This window comes from Ranitomeya imitator, chromosome 4 (assembly GCF_032444005.1).
Source record: "Ranitomeya imitator isolate aRanImi1 chromosome 4, aRanImi1.pri, whole genome shotgun sequence".
Taxonomy (NCBI): Eukaryota; Metazoa; Chordata; class Amphibia; order Anura; family Dendrobatidae; genus Ranitomeya; species Ranitomeya imitator.
The window spans coordinates 697,467,161-697,485,292 of NC_091285.1; the positions used below are offsets into that span (position 1 = coordinate 697,467,161).

General features: G+C 42.8%; 1 long non-coding RNA gene across 1 annotated transcript; it reads right to left on the reverse strand.

Moving 5' to 3' along the window:
• Window positions 1–889: 889 nt before the first annotated feature.
• LOC138674377 (uncharacterized) lies at window positions 890–12,621 on the reverse strand. Its single transcript, XR_011320607.1, has 3 exons — window positions 12,543–12,621; window positions 4,012–4,217; window positions 890–1,570 (listed from the first exon to the last, which is right to left on the reverse strand). It is a non-coding gene; the product is annotated as an uncharacterized lncRNA (long non-coding RNA).
• Window positions 12,622–18,132: the final 5,511 nt, after the last annotated feature.

Consider the following 18,132-nt stretch of genomic DNA (forward strand, 5'->3'; position numbering starts at 1 on the left):
GGCTAGCACGCCCAACACAGAGGTTTCTATCAGGAGCTTGCACCTGTACCATACAGGTCTACACACTCAGACCATACAAGACCCTGTGACCCACACCCTGTTCACATTATATAAATTTAACCACTCCCCTGGGTGGGAGTGTGGGTGGCTAGTTTGTCCCGCCCATCTCACATAACTAGCCCTGCCAGCCTCCCATGATTAATATATAACACTATACTTGTAGGACTACATGTCCCAGAACACCATGTCGCTTCAGGCTGGCAGCGCAGAGTCTCCTCCTCTGCGGCACACATATCGGCCATTCACCACCATGCCGGACTTTGTCACATCATCACATCCATGCATGCAACTGCCATGCACTCTCACAGCCTCAATACGCCTTTGTGCGTATACTGGGGAGACCATGCAGTGCCCCCTACCTGTTACAGGGGTCACTGCATCAAACTGGGAAGAGTCCTGCACCCAATGGTAGCAGTGCACTGAGGCCGATATAAAATAACAATATCCAAAGGCAACAGCAGGGTGCACCCAAGGACTTATTTTAATACATTATTTTTAATAAAATGCATATAACAAGCAATAGTTTGGATTTTAATATTTAATTATTGCCGTTCAATTTTCTAAGCATCTGTTTAAGGGTTCTCCTGATCTCATGGTTCTTCAGACTGTATATGATGGGATTCATCATTGGAGCCACCATTATGTACAGGAGAGATATAAACTTGTTAGTGCTCAGGGAGCTGTCATCTGATGGCGTCATGTAGACCATGACGAGGGTTCCATAATAGATACATACAGTGGTGAGATGGGAGCTGCAGGTAGAGAAGGCTTTTCCCCGTCCAATGGTGGATGGAAGTGTTATTATGGTAAAGAATATCCTCATGTAGCTTAAAATAATTAAAGCAAAAGGTGTGACACCCAAAATGATAGAAACAAAAAAATCGACCGAAACCACTAGGCGAGTTTCTGACGTAGCCAATTCAATAAGAGGCACAGAATCACAGAAGAAATGGTCAATGACATTCTGACCACAAAACTCCAGCTGCCAAAACAATATAACCTCCAAGGATAAGAGAAACAACAAGAACCAGGAGCAAAGAACCATCTTGAAGCAAACATGAGGTTGCATTATAGAATGGTAGTGCATTGGGCTGCAAATGGCCAAGTACCGATCATAAGACATTAAAGCAATTAGATAACACTGGATGAAGCCAAAAATGAAGAACAGGTAGAGCTGTACGATGCAGGACCTCACTGGCACCTCCTTCATATCCAGTAGTATAATATTTAACATCATGGGCATAATGGTTGTAGTAATGAGGATGTCGGCTACAGCTAGATGCTTGAGGAAAAAGAACATTGGGATTTTGAGGTTGTGATTGGTGGACACCAACACTATAATGAGGAGGTTTCCAGCCAGTATTATCAGGTAACAGAAGAGGAAAAGGATGAAGAGCAGAAATTTGTATTTATATAGACCTGTAAATCCAAGGAGCAGGAACTCTGTGACTTCAGTCTGGTTGATGTCACACATTTTGATAAAAATAAATAATAGATAGTGGTTGGTTCCCTGAAAGAAAATAAATTATGTGAGTAACTGGAGATAACATTAATTACATATATAAAATAATGATAAAAACTAAGCATACCCTCTTTGTATTCTATTGCTTTTAACATGAGTTGGTGCAAATGTATTGGTCCTTCCCATTCCATCCACCATGGCAGAGGTCTGCGGTCATTGAACGGCAGCACTGAGAACTCTCTCTTACCTATCGACATCTGTGGCTCTTCTTTTGATTAGCTGGCCTATCATTTTTTGTGGTATGATGCACAAGTGAAAGGATGGCTAATCAAAAGAAGAGCACTGGATGCCAGGAGGAAAGGCTAGGTACTCCCACTCCTGTTAATCGGCCGCAGCCCACTGTCTTGGCCAATGGAATGGGATATGAGAATCGATTTGCAACATCTCAGTTTTAGAGCTTTCTAGTTCTAAATCTGTTTTATACTCTGAAAACTGTCTAGCAAATGGAGTAACACTGGAGAAAGTTATCCATACATACAGTAGCTGTAGAGGTACGATTCTTTGGCAATTGCAAGACTGGTGTAGGATTTCATTACTTACAAAATTTGGTGAAATAAAAGTGATATCATCTGAATTCATGAATTAAGTCATCAACTTTCTTAAAAAATAACTTTTGAATGGCTGCATTTATTTTACCAATATAGTGTACTGGAAATACAGTTATGCAGCAGGACAATGATCCATAACACGCAAGCAAGTCAAACTCGGAATGGCTTTAAAAAAACAACATTCAGACTTTGGAGTGGCTTAGTCAAAATCCAGACCTTAATCTGATTAAGAAGCTGTGAGAAGACTTTAAAGAGGCACTTCACACTTGCATTTTGAAAGACTCATTGCCAGTTCAAGCAAACACTTGATTGAAGTTATTGCTGCAAATGGTGGCCCAACCAGTTATTAGGTTTAGGGGAAATAATTTTTCACACAGGGCCTTGTAGGTTTGGATTTCTTTTTCCCTTAATAATAAATACCTTCATTTATCACCTGCATTTTGTGACTACTTGTGTTATCTCTGTCTAATATTTTAATTTGCTTGGTGACAAATGTGACAAACATGCAAAAGAATATGAAATCAGAAAGGGGGCAAACACTTTTTCATTCCATTGTAAATAAAAGAAATTGTCTCTGTCCTCTCAACTGCCCGACACTAACAGTAGCTCAGTGGTGTAATTTCACCACTGCACTTCACAGTCAATCAAAAAGAGGGAGATGATGATGGCAGGGAGAAGTGAAGTGGATTTATATACTGCCAGTGCATGGATACGAGCACCAGGGCACTTGCAAACCTAATTTGCATATCAGTAAAAGCTGAATTTTTGATTAAAAGCGCAAATGATGGCACAATTATAACTTTCTAATGTTTTAAAAGAAGCTGTGATAAAGAACATAAATGAGCGTTTGAAATGCGTCTTGCTCTTTTGCCCTGTCTATGCAACCATTGTAATTTTTGTAAATTTTTGATGGACCTAAAATAAATAAATAACTATTTTACCAGAGGCTGGAACAACTTCTTTTTTTCCTTGAGTATACCGTATTTTTTGGACTATAAGACGCACCGGACCATAAGACGCACCCCAAATTTGAGGTGAAAATTGCAGAAAAAAAGATTTTTATAAGATGGGGATCCATCTTATTGTCTGAATTTACAGTATCTTACCTGAGGGCTGGCGGTGGCAGAGCAGGGTCACAGGAGGCATCGTGTCAGCAGAGATGGTGTGATGCGGTACGGTGTACACCTGAGCAGGGTCCCTTCCTGCTTAGGTGGCAGACGCCAGGGCCTTGTGTCCATGGGGGGGTTGCAGCAGTGGTGTGGCGACGGCAGAGGTGCAGGGATAATGAGCAGTATGGCGTGAGCAGGCTCCCTTCCACAGGTGACATGATGCAGCAGCTCGGTAAGCAGCAGAGCCGGGTTAATTACCGGTTTATCGGTGGTGGCGGCCATCTTCCTGAGGCTGCGCATGCGCAGATGGAATGCTCTGCTTCCCGGGGCTTCAGGAAAATGGCCGCGGGAGGCCATGCTTGCGCAGATGGAGATCGCGGTGGCCATTTTCCTGAAGCCGAGATCTAATTCTGCGAACTTGGCTTCAGGAAAATGTCCGCCGCGATCTCCATCTGTGCACGCATGGCCTCCCACTGCCATTTTCCTGAAGCCCCGGGAAGCAGAGCACTCCATCTGCGCATGCACAGCCTCAGGAAGATGGCCGCCGCCACCGATAAACCGGTAATTAACCCGGCTCTGCTGCTTACTGGGCTGCTGCATCAGCTCACCTGTGGAAGGGACCCCGCTCACTCCATCCCGCCTCCTCATCCCCGCACCTCTGCCTCCGCCGCACCTCTGCTGCCGCCACACCACTACCGGTAAACATGCATTACGACTATAAGATGCACCCCCCATTTTCCCCCCTTTATGGTAATATCTGGTGTGTTTCTACCTGGTTCCGTGGAAGCTGGGCTTCATGCAGAAGGTGAGCTGGCTTTCTCTTTATCATATGTGGATAAATAGAGTAGACAAAAATAGTGAGACAGTGGGGGTCAATGACAATTTAGTGAGGCTGAGTTTTCAAGGAAAGTAGGGAGGTGAGAAGGAGTAATAAATTTGATGATAGCATTAAATGTCTTCTGGTAAATGCAAGAAGTCCTGAAAACACAAAGAATTAATTAGAGACTCTAATATCAGCCATTACGGAAACCTAGTTGGACAAAAGCCATGACTGGGTGACAAAAGAGGGTTATACTACACTTAGAAAGGAAAAGAAAGACAAAAATGGTGGAGTGTGTATTTTTGTTAAATTCAACTTAACTTAAATTCAATTTCAGACATGTGCTCAAAGACAACATTGGGGGGAGCTGTGACAATGTAGAGTCAGTATGGTTAAATGTACATTGATGGCAATAATGGAAAGATGATGATTGGAGTTTGCTAACAGCCTCCGAATATAGCTGAACAGGTAGAGGAGGAAATGCTGCAACAAATTAAAAAGGCAGCAAATAAGAGTAGGGTCCTTATTATGGGGCATTTTAACTATCCAGACATTCAATGGGACATAGAATCTTCTGGTTGTGTTAAAAGCTGCAAGTCCTATTCCAGAGTTCAGGACAATTACCTCTCTCAGCTGGTAGATGAACCAATCAGGGGAGGTAATCTACTGGATCTGGTCCTGTCAAATAGACCAGATGCAATTTCATATCTAAAGATCAGGGAGCATTTGGGAAGTAGTGTCCATAATATGGTAAGTCTCAATGTAATTTTCAATCAAACATTTCAAAGAGGAAGTACCAAAACTTAGAACTTTAGGAAAGCGGATTTCATTAAATGAAGTGAGGATCTTACTTGTGTAGACTGAGATCTAGTCATGGTAACTGGAGATATTGACCAAAAATGGGACATGTTTAAGGAAATACTACTAGATTCCTGTAGAAAACGTATACACGAAAACAAATCTATCCAGCTCAGGAAATAAAATCTAAAGTCTTTATTTGGCCAAATTAAAAATAAGCTGCTTGACAAGCCGGTGCATACCGGAGGAAGAGATGTCTTGAGTAACTGGACGCGTTTTGAACATGTACAGTGTTCTTTTTCTTCAGTTTCAGTGAGATATTATACAAGAGCTGGATGATTTTCTCAGTTCACATAACATTTTGGGTTATTGTTAATTCAGTGACAAAATGAACAATTGGTGGAGAAAGGTTGAACTTCATGGACCTAGGATTTTTTCAAGATATCTAACTAAGCAATCAAGTAACTATGTACCATCCTCATGTGAAATTTTACAGCATTGATTGATGGACTTTTTATTCAGTTATATTACATTATAACATACATAATAAAATGTATAGTGAAAAAATCTGTCCTTAGAAGGTCTTAAAATTTGGTACATGTAACCTCAGATGAATAGCAACACTTGACAAATTACACCAAGTCATTATATATTTATTAACAAACAGACAAAAATACATTACATCAAAATACTATACAGCTTCTAGAACCTCGGGGGATCTGATGTTCTGAAACCTCAGGGCTCTGCAAATGCGACATGGCGTCTATAATTTTTTCCAGCCAAATTTGTGCTAAAAAAATGGAATTGTGTTCTCTCCTTCCCAAGCTTTGGCATGTGCCCAAATATTAGGTATTACTACAATTAAGATAAATTCCTTAGCAAATGATGGGGTCCATTTTTCCTTGTTATGCCTTAAATATAATATATTTAAATAATATTTCACTAAAAAAACATAATTTTTTATTTTAAAATTTGAATTAAAGATCTCTAAATCGCCTATGGGTACAAAATGGTCAACATTCCCCTAGACAAATTAGTAAAAGGAAGTCACTTTTGGGAGGTTTCTGCTATTTAGCTACCTGGTGTCCACAATCTAGTCCAGCCAAACTCATACTTCAAAAACAAAATAGCACTTCTTCCCTCCCGAGCCCTACTATGTGCCCGGCTGCACTGGGGACTGGAAGTGGAGGCGGGCCACAGCAGGGCGGCTAACACTGAGTGCAATATGGCTTGTTTCTCTGGCCCTGAGGCTCCAGAGGGCACCCAGCCAGATTGCCCTTTTGTGTGGTGGGCAGGTAGCAAGCTCTGTAGCAGTGATCCATCCTGCTTCCTGCCCTGCGCTTCCTGTTTGACATAGCAGCATGGCTGGATGATGTCATCAATCAATGCGCTTCTGTGTCAGACAGAAATCTGCCCACAATGACGATGCTACGGCTGCGGGGAATCAGTGGAGAGGGGAGTAGTGCTGTGTGTGTTTGTGTGTGTGTGTAGATGATGGAGAGGGCAATGATGGGTGATGGAGAGGGCAATGATGGGGGTAGTGGAGGAGAAGGCAATGATGATGTGGTAGAAAAGACAATGATATAGGTAGTGGAAAGGGTAATGATTAGGGTAGTGGGGGAGGTGGCAATAATGGAGGTGGTGTAATGGACAATGATGGTGTGGTGAAAGAGAAAGCAATAATCGGATGGGGAGAAAGCAGTGATAGAGGAGGTGGAAAGACAATAATGGGGGTGGTGGGGGAAAAGGCAATGATGGAGGTGTACAAAGGGAAATCATGGGGGTGGCAAGGGAGAAGGCAATGATGGAGGTGGCAGAGAGGAGATTGATGGTGGTGGAGGGGGAGAACAATTATAGAGGAGTTGGAGAGGGTAATGATGGAGAGGGCAATGATTGGGCTTTTGGAGAGGGCAATGATGGAGGTGATGGAGAAGGCAATGATGAAGATGATGTCGAGGGCAATGGTGGAGGTGGGGGAGAGGACAGTGATGGGATGCGGGAGAGACAATGAGGGATATGGTGGGTTGGAAAGGGAGTAAGAGCGAATTATAATGGACTTATGAACAGGGGGATCTGAGAGGGGCATTAGATATAGATGTAAAATGAATTGGGTGGAGGAGGCTGCTAAGCCCCTGTTAGCATCTTCCCGTATCTCACAATTCATTCTGATGCTATTGGGGACTTAATATTTATTGGGGAAAGGGAGTGGAGGCGGTAAGGTGCATCATACCCTTTATTATGAATTGAAAGGTGGGAGAAGACGTTCTCAGAGACTTGTAATAAATTGGGAGGTGGCGGATGCTCTGTACCTGATAGTGTCTTCTCCCACCCCCAAAATTATTATGATGCTATCAAGTACTTATAATGAATGATGGCGACACAGGACAGTGACTAATGCTATGTGCACACCTGCAGGATTTACAGGAGAATATTCTGCTGCATATCCTAATGTGTTGGCGGGAAGAAAGTTGCATAAAATACATTTATTTTTTTTCCAAATTTTTGCCTTGCTTTTGTTACGTATTTTTCCCCATTAGTACAGGTGAAATATGCTGCAAGAAATGACATTATGCAGATTTTAAGAACAGTGTATGTGACCTTGTTATTTTCAGCTCTGTAATGATCAGTGTAACAAGACGAGTCGTGGCTGGGAGATGTCGACATCAAGGTCTGAACAGATGGAGAAAAAACAGGAGAGAGCGTCTCTAATCAGACGAGACGTCAGCGGTGCCTGGATGTAGATATTATTCTGTATCTGCGCTGTGTGACGGGGAGTGATAATGTTATCTATAACATCCCTTATTCTACATTCTCACATATGTGTGAAATGTCCGTGAGCTTCCAGGTTTTTTTATTGATGGCACATGGACTCATAGAGTTTTATAAGTCCATTCACACCTACAGTTAGGGCCAGAAATATTTGGACAGTGACACAATTTTCGCGAGTTGGGCTCTGCATGCCACCACATTGGATTTGAAATGAAACCTCTACAACAGAATTCAAGTGCAGATTGTAACGTTTAATTTGAAGGGTTGAACAAAAATATCTGATAGAAAATGTAGGAATTGTACACATTTCTTTACAAACACTCCACATTTTAGGAGGTCAAAAGTAATTGGACAAATAAACATAACCCAAACAAAATATTTTTATTTTCAATATTTTGTTGCAAATCCTTTGGAGGCAATCACTGCCTTAAGTCTGGAACCCATGGACATCACCAAACGCTGGGTTTCCTCCTTCTTAATGCTTTGCCAGGCCTTTACAGCCGCAGCCTTCAGGTCTTGCTTGTTTGTGGGTCTTTCCGTCTTAAGTCTGGATTTGAGCAAGTGAAATGCATGCTCAATTGAGTTTAGATCTGGAGATTGACTTGGCCATTGCAGAATGTTCCACTTTTTGGCACTCATGAACTCCTGGGTAGCTTTGGATGTATGCTTGGAGTAATTGTCCATCTGTACTATGAAGCGCCGTCCAATCAACTTTGCAGCATTTGGCTGAATCTGGGCTGAAAGTATATCCCGGTACACTTCAGAATTCATCCGGCTACTCTTGTCTGCTCTTATGTCATCAATAAACACAAGTGACCCAGTGCCATTGAAAGCCATGCATGCCCATGCCATCACGTTGCCTCCACCATGTTTTACAGAGGATGTGGTGTGCCTTGGATCATGTGCCGTTTCCTTTCTTCTCCAAACTTTTTTCTTCCCATCATTCTGGTACAGGTTGATCTTTGTCTCATCTGTCCATAGAATACTTTTCCAGAACTGAGCTGGCATTTGAGGTGTTTTTCTGCAAATTTAACTCTGGCCTGTCTATTTTTGGTATTGATGAATGGTTTGCATCTAGATGTGAACCCTTTGTATTTACTGTCATGGAGTCTTCTCTTTACTGTTGACTTAGAGACAGATACACCTACTTCACTGAGAGTGTTCTGGACTTCAGTTGATGTTGTGAACGGGTTCTTCTTCACCAAATTAAGTATGCGGCGATCATCCACCACTGTTGTCATCCGTGGACGCCCAGGCCTTTTTGAGTTCCCAAGCTCACCAGTCAATTCCTTTTTTCTCAGAATGTACCCAACTGTTGATTTTGCTACTCCAAGCATGTCTGCTATCTCTCTGATGGATTTTTTTCTTTTTTTTTCAGCCTCAGGATGTTCTGCTTCACCTCAATTGAGAGTTCCTTTGACCACATGTTGTCTGCTCACAGCAACAGCTTCCAAATGCAAAACCACACACCTGGAATCCACCCCTGTCCTTTTAACTACTTCATTGATTACAGGTTAACGAGGGAGACACCTTCAGAGTTAATTGCAGCCCTTAGAGTCCATTGTCCAATTACTTTTGGTCCCTTGAAAAAGAGGACGCTATGCATTACAGAGCTATGATTCCTAAACCCTTTCTCCGATTTGGATGTGGAAACTATCATATTGCAGCTGGGAGTGTGCACTTTCAGCCCATATTATATATATAATTGTATTTCTGAACATGTTTTTGTAAACAGCTAAAATAAAAAAACTTGTGTCACTGTCCAAATATTTCTGGCCCTAACTGTACATAAAAATCACGGATCTGAGAATGAGATTCGTGAGGGTCTGAGAATGTTCTGTCCTGATCCGATTTTGAGGATCAGAGTAGGATATGCTCAAAGTGTCTGTATAATTTGGCAGCACACCGACACTACACACATATACAGGAATGTAGCCTTATTATGTATCGCACAGTCTCTTAGTATATACTGTACTCACTTATTATGTATAGCACCATCCCTTGGTATATAGCGTACTCACTTATTATGTACAGGACAGTCACTTAGTATATAGTGTACTCACTTATTACGTCCAACACAGTTTCTTAGTATAGAGTGTACTCACTTATTACATCCAACACAGTTTCTTAGTATAGAGTGTACTCACTTATTATGTCCAACACAGTCCCTTAGTATATAATGTACTCACTTATTATGTATAGCACAGTCCCTTAGTATATAATGTACTCACTTATTATAGTAACATAGTAACATAGTTAGTAAGGCCGAAAAAAGACATTTGTCCATCCAGTTCAGCCTATATTCCATCATAATAAATCCCCAGATCTACGTCCTTCTACAGTACCTAATAATTGTATGATACAATATTGCTCTGCTCCAGGAAGACATCCAGGCCTCTCTTGAACCCCTCGACTGAGTTCGCCATCACCACCTCCTCAGGCAAGCAATTCCAGATTCTCACTGCCCTAACAGTAAAGAATCCTCTTCTATGTTGGTGGAAAAACCTTCTCTCCTCCAGACGCAAAGAATGCCCCCTTGTGCCCGTCACCTTCCTTGGTATAAACAGATCCTCAGCGAGATATTTGTATTGTCCCCTTATATACTTATACATGGTTATTAGATCGCCCCTCAGTCGTCTTTTTTCTAGACTAAATAATCCTAATTTCGCTAATCTATCTGGGTATTGTAGTTCTCCCATCCCCTTTATTAATTTTGTTGCCCTCCTTTGTACTCTCTCTAGTTCCATTATATCCTTCCTGAGCACCGGTGCCCAAAACTGGACACAGTACTCCATGTGCGGTCTAACTAGGGATTTGTACAGAGGCAGTATAATGCTCTCATCATGTGTATCCAGACCTCTTTTAATGCACCCCATGATCCTGTTTGCCTTGGCAGCTGCTGCCTGGCACTGGCTGCTCCAGGTAAGTTTATCATTAACTAGGATCCCCAAGTCCTTCTCCCTGTCAGATTTACCCAGTGGTTTCCCGTTCAGTGTGTAATGGTGATATTGATTCCCTCTTCCCATGTGTATAACCTTACATTTATCATTGTTAAACCTCATCTGCCACCTTTCAGCCCAAGTTTCCAACTTATCCAGATCCATCTGTAGCAGAATACTATCTTCTCTTGTATTAACTGCTTTACATAGTTTTGTATCATCTGCAAATATCGATATTTTACTGTGTAAACCTTCTACCAGATCATTAATGAATATGTTGAAGAAAACAGGTCCCAATACTGACCCCTGCGGTACCCCACTGGTCACAGCGACCCAGTTAGAGACTATACCATTTATAACCACCCTCTGCTTTCTATCACTAAGCCAGTTACTAACCCATTTACACACATTTTCCCCCAGACCAAGCATTCTCATTTTGTGTACCAACCTCTTGTGCGGCACGGTATCAAACGCTTTGGAAAAATCGAGATATACCACGTCCAATGACTCACCGTGGTCCAGCCTATAGCTTACCTCTTCATAAAAACTGATTAGATTGGTTTGACAGGAGCGATTTCTCATAAACCCATGCTGATATGGAGTTAAACAGTTATTCTCATTGAGATAATCCAGAATAACATCCCTCAGAAACCCTTCAAATATTTTACCAACAATAGAGGTTAGACTTACTGGCCTATAATTTCCAGGTTCACTTTTAGAGCCCTTTTTGAATATTGGCACCACATTTGCTATGCGCCAGTCCTGCGGAACAGACCCTGTCGCTATAGAGTCCCTAAAAATAAGAAATAATGGTTTATCTATTACATTACTTAGTTCTCTTAGCACTCGTGGGTGTATGCCATCCGGACCCGGAGATTTATCTATTTTAATCTTATTTATTTGTGCTATACATATTATGTATAGCACAGTCCCTTAGTATATAGTGTACTTACTTATTAAGTACAATACAGTTTGTTTTAGAGTGTTTTCACTTATTACATCCAACACAGTCTCTTAGCATATAGTGGACTCACTTATTATGTACAACACCGTCCTTAGTTACATAGTTTCCTCTTTTACTATGTATGATACTGTCCCTTATTAAGTACCATCTTCTCTAGTTATATATGGTGCTCTCCCTTTTTTATATAGCTTTCTCTGCTGTCATGTAAAGTGCTGTGTCTTACATGGTGCATTCTTGTTATTTTTGTTCACATAGTCCTTTTTTGTTACATATTCCCCTCTCTTATTAGATCTAAAATGACTGCTGAGGGAGCAGTCAGTGACCAGGTGACAAGTCCGTCAGCTACTCCAATAGAAAAGAAGTTTTCCCACGCTCCATCTGCTGTCATTGCATTATACATCTAACAAGTCAGGATGGTATATAATAAAGACAGGGCGTTATATAATCCTATACGCCAGAGACGGAGCTGTCCATAACGAGAGGACACTGTGTAATTAGGGACAGCAATATACATAATAAAGGTGACTAATGACTATGTATTACATTTTTTTTTCACTCTGCACCCCATCTTGACTGGAAAAAAACAGAAATGTAGAATTTTTTGCAAATTTAATAAAACAAAGAAATTGGATTATCAAATGGTCATAAGTATTCAGACCCTTTGCTCAGAAACTCATATTTAAGTCCCATGCTGTCTATTTCCTTGTGATCCTCCATGAGATGGTTCTACTCCTTCACTGGAGGCCAGCAATTTTTAATTAAACTGATAGGACTTGATTTGGAAAGGCGCACACCTGTCTATATAAGACCTCATCGCTCACAGGGCATGTCAGACCAAAGGAGAATCATGAGGTCAAAGGAACTGGCCAAGGAAATATATGTAGAAACTACGTCATAATCACTGGGATATTGTGAAGCATTCCAGAGTTACCACCATATAAAGTAACACAAGTCAGATGTGTAACACTTGGTTGTGCCAGGAATAGTGGACGGATCTTATGCATTGTACTTACAGTGAGTTACGGACTGGAGCACAGCAGAGGATAAGACCGCAGGGTTCTCGTCACAGTCATCATCTCCACGGACAGATCTGGTAATACAAGACCAAGAGTCACATTTCCCTTCCGTAATCCTATTTATGACCACAGTATTAGCTCTCGGATGGTGCCAGGGGAGGAATGAAAAATACGATGGGATTTCTTTAATTGGCAGCAAAACATTGTATTATTGTAATTACCGCAAGGTCTAAAAATTCCCATTGGTGTAAAATCATCAGAGGGATTTTATTTATAACAAACCAACTAATAAGTTGGTAAAATATGAATGTTTAAAGAGGGAATGTGTCATTAAATAATAATCTATTGTTTAAATATTATTTTTTTTTACCGTATTTTCTGGTGTATAAGACGACTGGACTTATAAGACGACCCCCAACTTTTCCATATAAAATGTGGAGTTTGGGATATACTCGCCGTATAAGACCGGGGTCATCTTATAGGCCCAGTCATCTTATATGGCATGTGCGGTGCGGATGGTTCCCAGGATCTGGAGCAGAGGAGACTCTCCTTCAGGCCCTGGGATCCATATTCATGCAAAAAAAAAAGAATAAAATAAAAAATATATGCTATACTTACCCTCCGATGGCCCATGGCTCTCAGCGGTGCAAGGGGTGGCCTCCGTTCCTAAGGATGCATTGAGCGAAGGACATTCGATGACGTCGTGATCGAGTGACCGTGACGTCATCGAAGGTCCATCGCTCAATGCATCCTTAGGAATGGAGGCCGCCGCTTGCACCTCTGAGAGCTGCGGGCCGTCGGAGGGTAAGTATATCCCATATTTTATTTTTTTACATGAATATGGATCCCAGGGCCTGAAGGAGAGTCTCCCCTCCTCCAGACCCTGGGAACCATACAGGACCGCTCCCTGCACACACCGTACCCAGCTTATAAAATGACCCCCGACTTTGAGATGATTTTCAGGGGTTAAAAAGTCGTCTTATACGCCGGAAAATATGGTATATATTTGGCAATATTTTTTAATACAGTAAAAATATAAGGTATTTACAAATGAGAAACCTTGAAATTTCAATATTTCCCACTGGAGTTCTCTTAGATCGTTAACAACTCTATGGATGGTAGATAACATAAGGCCCAGCATTTACAATCAGCCATGTCACAGCTATTGCCATAATTGAAGATCAAAGACCTCAAAGCAAAAGAGCTCCAGCGTGCCCCCAATTATTGCAAGTGTTTAATAGCATTAGTCTTTTTATCTAGGACAAAAGGGCTTTGGGGTCCCCCTAGGCTCCACAGCCCAAGTGCAATTGCAACCCCTACACCTATTGTAATTATGCCCCTGGTCACAGCTCACCTCCTCCTACTGTATAATGACTGATAACTAGTGATGAGCGAATATACTCGTTACTCGAGATTTCTCGAGCACGCTCGGGGGTCCTGCGAGTATTTTTTTAGTGCTGGGAGATTTAGTTTTTCTTGCTGCAGCTGAATGATTTACATCTGTTAGCCAGCATAAGTACATGTGGGGTGTTATGTCTGCAAATGAAAGGTGTTATGAAGGCAATCCAGAGACACAGTGTGCCTAGCGATCAGTGCGCACACAGTGATCTGACAAATACCCAAAAACAAAAGAACGAGCTCTGAGACGTGGAAACTCTGCAGACTACACACCTGATCCTATCCTAAACACAACTAAAAGTGGCTGTGGATTGCGCCTAACAACTACCTAGGCAACTCGGCACAGCCTAAGAAACTAGCTAGCCTGAAGATAGAAAAATAGGCCTGACTTGCCCCCAGAGAAATACCCCAAAGGAAAAGGCAGCCCCCCACATATAATGACTGTGAGTAAGATGAAAAGACAAAACGTAGGGATGAAATAGATTCAGCAAAGTGGGGCCCGATAATCTTAGACAGAGCGAGGACAGTAAAGCGAACTTTGCAGTCTACAAAAAACCCTAAAGCAAAAACCACGCAAAGGGGGCAAAAAGACCCACCGTGCCAGACTAACGGTACGGCGGTACACCCTTTGCGTCTCAGAGCTTCCAGCAAAACAAAAGACAAGCTGGACAGAAAAAAAAACAACAAAATAGCAAAAAAGCACTTAGCTATACAGAGCAGCAGGTAACAGGAACAATCAGGAGAAGCTCAGATCCAACACTGGAACATTGACTAGGAGCAAGGATAGCAGCATCAGGTGGAGTTAAGTAACGAAGCAGCTAATGAGCTCACCAGAACACCTGAGGAAGGAAGCTCAGAAGCTGCAGTACCACTTGTGACCACAGGAGTGAATTCAGCCACAGAATTCACAACAGTACCCCCCCTTGAGGAGGGGTCACCGAACCCTCACCAGATCCCCCAGGCCGACCAGGGTGAGCCGCATGAAAGGCACGAACAAGATCGGGAGCATGAACATCAGAGGCAAAAACCCAGGAATTATCTTCCTGAGCATAACCCTTCCATTTAACCAGATACTGGAGTTTCCGTCTAGAAACACGAGAATCCAAAATCTTCTCCACAATATACTCCAATTCCCCCTCCACCAAAACCGGGGCAGGAGGCTCAACAGATGGAACCATAGGTGCCACATATCTCCGCAACAACGACCTATGGAATACATTATGTATGGAAAAGGAGTCTGGGAGGGTCAGACGAAAAGACACAGGATTGAGAATTTCCTATACAGACCAATAAAACGAGGTTTAAATTTAGGAGAGGAAACCTTCATAGGAATATGATGAGAAGATAACCAAACCAGATCCCCAACACGAAGTCGGGGACCCACACGGCGTCTGCGATTAGCAAAAAGTTGAGCCTTCTCCTGGGACAAGGTCAAATTGTCCACTACCTGAGTCCAGATCTGCTGCAACCTGTCCACCACAGAATCCACACCAGGACAGTCCGAAGACTCAACCTGTCCTGAAGAGAAACGAGGATGGAACCCAGAATTGCAAAAAAATGGAGAAACCAAGGTAGCCGAGCTGGCCCGATTATTAAGGGCGAACTCAGCCAACGGCAAAAAGGACACCCAATCATCCTGGTCTGCAGAAACAAAACATCTCAGATATGTTTCCAAGGTCTGATTGGTTCGTTCGGTCTGGCCATTAGTCTGAGGATGGAAAGCCGAGGAAAAGGATAGGTCAATGCCCATCCTACCACAAAAGGCTCGCCAGAACCTTGAAACAAACTGGGAACCTCTGTCAGAAAGAATATTCTCAGGAATGCCATGCAACCGAACCACATGCTGAAAGAACAAAGGTACCAAATCAGAGGAGGAAGGCAATTTAGCCAAGGGCACCAGATGGACCATTTTAGAAAAGCGATCACAGACCACCCAAATGACTGACATCTTTTGAGAAACGGGAAGGTCAGAAATGAAATCCATCGAAATATGTGTCCAAGGCCTCTTTGGGACCGGCAAGGGCAAAAGCAACCAACTGGCACGAGAACAGGAGGGCTTAGCCCTAGCACAAATCCCACAGGACTGCACAAAAGTATGTACATCCCGTGACAGAGATGGCCACCAGAAGGATCTAGCCACTAACTCTCTGGTACCAAAGATTCCAGGATGACCAGCCAACACCGAACAATGAAGTTCAGAGATAAGTTTATTAGTCCACCTATCAGGGACGAACAGTTTCTCCGCTGGACAACGATCAGGTTTATTCGCCTGAAATTTTTGCAGCACCCGCCGCAAATCAGGGGAGATGGCAGACACAATGACTCCTTCCCTGAGGATACCCGCTGGCTCAGACAAACCCGGAGAGTCGGGCACAAAACTCCTAGACAGAGCATCCGCCTTCACATTTTTAGAGCCCGGAAGGTACGAAATCACAAAGTCGAAGCGGGCAAAAAATAACGACCAACGGGCCTGTCTAGGATTCAAGCGCTTGGCAGACTCGAGATAAGTCAAGTTCTTATGATCAGTCAATACCACCACGCGATGCTTAGCTCCTTCAAGCCAATGACGCCACTCCTCGAATGCCCACTTCATGGCCAGCAACTCTCGGTTGCCCACATCATAATTACGCTCAGCGGGCGAAAACTTCCTGGAAAAGAAAGCACATGGTTTCATCACTGAGCAATCAGAACCTCTCTGTGACAAAACCGCCCCTGCTCCAATCTCAGAAGCATCAACCTCGACCTGGAACGGAAGAGAAACATCTGGCTGACACAACACAGGGGCAGAACAAAAACGACGCTTCAACTCCTGAAAAGCTTCCACAGCAGCAGAAGACCAATTAACCAAATCAGCACCCTTCTTGGTCAAATTGGTCAATGGTTTGGCAATGCTAGAAAAATTACAGATGAAGCAACGATAAAAATTAGCAAAGCCCAGGAACTTTTGCAGACTTTTCAGAGATGTCGGCTGAATCCAATCCTGGATGGCTTGGACCTTAACTGGATCCATCTCGATAGTAGAAGGGGTAAAGATGAACCCCAAAAATGAAACTTTCTGCACACCGAAGAGACACTTTGATCCCTTCACAAACAAAGAGTTAGCACGCAGGACCTGAAAAACCATTCTGACCTGCTTCACATGAGACTCCCAATCATCTGAGAAGATCAAAATGTCATCCAAGTAAACAATCAGGAATTTATCCAGGTACTCACGGAAGATGTCATGCATAAAGGATTGAAACACTGATGGAGCATTGGCAAGTCCGAACGGCATCACTAGATACTCAAAATGACCCTCGGGCGTATTGAATGCAGTTTTCCATTCATCTCCTTGCCTGATTCTCACCAGATTATACGCACCACGAAGATCTATCTTAGTGAACCAACTAGCCCCCTTAATCCGAGCAAACAAGTCAGATAACAATGGCAAGGGATACTGAAATTTAACAGTGATCTTATTAAGAAGGCGGTAATCAATACACGGTCTCAGCGAACCATCCTTCTTGGCTACAAAGAAGAACCCTGCTCCCAGTGGTGATGACGATGGGCGAATATGTCCCTTCTCTAGGGATTCCTTCACATAACTGCGCATAGCGGCGTGTTCGGGCACGGATAAATTAAATAATTGACCTTTAGGGAATTTACTACCAGGAATCAAATTGATAGCACAATCACAGTCCCTATGCGGAGGTAGGGCATCGGACTTGGGCTCTTCAAATACATCCTGATAATCAGACAAGAACTCTGGGACCTCAGAAGGGGTGGATGACGAAATCGACAAAAATGGAACATCACCATGTACCCCCTGACAACCCCAGCTGGATACCGACATGGAATTCCAATCCAATACTGGATTATGGGTTTGTAGCCATGGCAACCCCAACACGACCACATCATGCAGATTATGCAACACCAGAAAGCGAATAACTTCCTGATGTGCAGGAGCCATGCACATGGTCAGCTGGGCCCAGTACTGAGGTTTATTCTTGGCCAAAGGTGTAGCATCAATTCCTCTCAATGGAATAGGACACCGCAAAGGCTCCAAGAAAAACCCACAACGTTTAGCATAATCCAAATCCATCAGATTCAGGGCAGCGCCTGAATCCACAAACGCCATGACAGAAAACGACGACAAAGACCATATCAAGGTAATGGACAGAAGGAATTTGGACTGTACAGTACCAATGAC